This window comes from Moschus berezovskii, chromosome 14 (assembly GCF_049115385.1).
Source record: "Moschus berezovskii isolate FMDL1 chromosome 14, NW_MosBer_1.0, whole genome shotgun sequence".
Classification (NCBI taxonomy): Eukaryota; Metazoa; Chordata; class Mammalia; order Artiodactyla; family Moschidae; genus Moschus; species Moschus berezovskii.
The window spans coordinates 38,124,796-38,127,707 of record NC_142473.1 but is presented as its reverse complement, the minus strand read 5'-3'; positions in this window follow the sequence as shown (position 1 = coordinate 38,127,707).

Sequence of the window (2,912 nt, the reverse complement as noted above, 5' to 3'; positions counted from 1 at the left end):
CATGTATTTGGCACCTACTCTGTGAAACAGCACCCCCTCCAGTATTCTTGCCTGGAGAATCCCATGGACAAAGGAGCCTGGCAGGCAAAGAGTCTGACGTGACATAGTGACTGAGCACACACGCACGCTTAGAAGACGCCAGTGGGGCTACCAAGTGTTATAAGAACCTGCTTGAAAAGCATCTAGAATGTGTTTGGCAAAAGAGGACAAATAGCTACAGAGAAGAGCAAAAACACCAGGGTGTATGTACTAGTTAAGGAATGAATTTCCTTGAGGGCAGGTGCTGGTGGAGCTCAGTGCGGGAGAGACCCTTGCCGATGTCACATCAGGAAGTCCTCAAGGAGGAGGAAGAACTCGATTTATGAAGTAAGAGCAGAGCTTAGATGGTGGATGGAGGTGGAGGGACCCTTCCAAGCATAAGAGCCTCAAGCAGTGGTGGAAACTCAAATTCCGAATGAAGGCACAGAAACACGTGAAGCGGCCAGGTCACATAACACCCTGTCCGGCGGGCTGCTTGAGTACATCCCCCATGTGACACCTATCTAAGTATATTGCCTTTACAATGTTTCACTAAGGCAACTCGTAAAACAAAAACAATCAAATGAATCAAATCTGTGGCTACTAGTTTGTGAGAACTGATCCATAGGAATCAAGCAATATGTGTCCAGCTTGATGCTAGGGAGTGTAGAAAAAAAAGCAGGACAAATTTAAAATGACTTCAAAAAACTAAATACTTAATTTGAAAGCAAGACCAGCTCACATGGAAATGTTCAAATATATTTTAAAAGCCAAAATAGGGACTTCGCTGGTGGACCAGGGGTTAAGACTCAGGGCTTCCAATACAGGGAACAAAAGTTCCACCCCTGGTTGGGGAATTAAGATCCCACATGCTGTGCAATTTGGCCAAAAAAAAATAAAAACCAGGATGCATGGAGGGAGGCAAAGTTGCTTCAGTTGTATTCTACTCTTGGAGATTCTATGAACTGTAGCCCACCAGGCTCCTCTGTCCACGGAACTCTCCAGGCAAGAATACTGGAGTGGGTTGCCATGCCCTCCTCCAGGGGATCTTCGCTACCCAGGGATCGAACCCACGTCTCCTGCATTGGCAGGCAGGTTTTTTACCTCTAGGGCCAGCTGGGAAGCCCCAAAGCCAGGATAATCAGTGCTAAATTATCATCTTCTGACTAAACAACACAAAAGCATTTTAGGGACTAAAAGTATTAGTATGGACATAGGTGGTTCCTAGAAGTCCTGTTTCAGTAAATTTCCTGAGACAGCCCATCAAGATGTAGACTTTAGTTTGGCTGGGTTTGCCCCAATTTCTCCTTCCACAGTCAGACTTCTTCCAGCCACTGAGAAATCTCTTGCAAGTATGTCGGAAGTGTTCAGTTCTAACCTGAAGCCTTTTACAAAGGAGAACAATTCAAGGGAGGAGCCACCTGTCTGGGCAGCTTGGGGAGGTGGGAGAAGCTGGTGACGTCACCCTCCCACCAGATTCCATTTCTGCAGAGATCCACCAAGTGAGAGACACCAGGGTCAATTTGTGGGATATTAAAAGTGACAGACATAAGCACCCTGTGAGGGGCGTTGCAACTCCCAGGACTCAGTCAGTGAATTATGCATGAGGCAAGCTTCTAACTTTTTTACGGTTATAAAATCCACACACGCAGCCCATGGCAGAAGCAGCTGTTTTTAAACTGCCATTTAAAAGTCTGTCTGAAATTGTATGTGTCTTATTTTAACAGTTCCCAAAATGTTCCAGAAACACTGGATTCAGCCCCAGAGCTTGCTGAAAACTCCACCCACACGGCCATCTCCATTATCCCTGTGATCTATGGGGACCCAGCAGTCTGCCAACCTCCCCAGGATGAGTCAGCGGTGTAGGAACTTGACGTGCAGGACTCCTTCCCCACTGGGAGCACTGCACATCCCTGGAGGCGAGTTGACTTTCTCAGCTCCTGTGACCTCTGGAGGAGAAGATAATCGTCTCTGCCAGCAACTGAAGGAATGCAGTCCCAGCCAGAGAAGCAAAATGAATTCAGCCTCCGAGGAGCCAATTGGCTGGTGACACAGACTTTTCACTTCCTGTGTGAGGAGGAGCACGGTGATGCCCCATCTACGTGTAAGGGATGAGTTCATAAATGAAGTCACAATTCTCTACCAACTAGGTCAAAATGGTGAAAGAGACATCCGTAATCAAAAGAGCTACCTTTACTGAGGATTGCGGTACCACTCTTCCAAGCCTTTGTCCTGTATCACTTCCTTTTGTCCTCCCAAGCCCTTGGACATGATGATGTTTTGTCCCCACTGTACAAAAACTAGATTAATTTTTGTAGATTAGAAATAGATTAATTAACTTTCTTGGCTTGACATGGAAAAGAAAAAGAAAGTTAGTCACATAGTTGTGTCTGACTCTGCAATCCTGTGGACTGCAGCCTGCCCCAGCTTCTCTGTCCATGGAGTTCTCCAGGCAAAAGCACTGGAATGACTTGCTATTTCCTTCCTCAGGGTATCTTCCTGACCCAGGGATCGAACCTGGGTCTCCTGCATTGCAGGCAGATTCTTTACCAACTGAGCCACTAGGGAAGCCCTTGGCTTGACACAGGAAGAGGCAAAGGCAGGACTGGAGCAGAGGCATTCTCACTCCATAATTCAAGATCTTTAACTCAGGCTTTACAGCCAGATCCAGGAAACATTTAGGACAGGGCTTCCCTGGTGGTCCAGTGGTTGAGGATCCACCTGTCAATGCAGGGGACATGGGTCCGATCCCTGCTCTGGAAGATTCCACAATCTATGGGGCAACTAAGGCCACAACTACTGAGCCTGTGCTCTAGAGCTCGGGAACCACATAGGAGAGTACTCCGTGGCCACTGCAACTAGAGAAAGCCTGCACGCAGCAACCAAGACTCAGC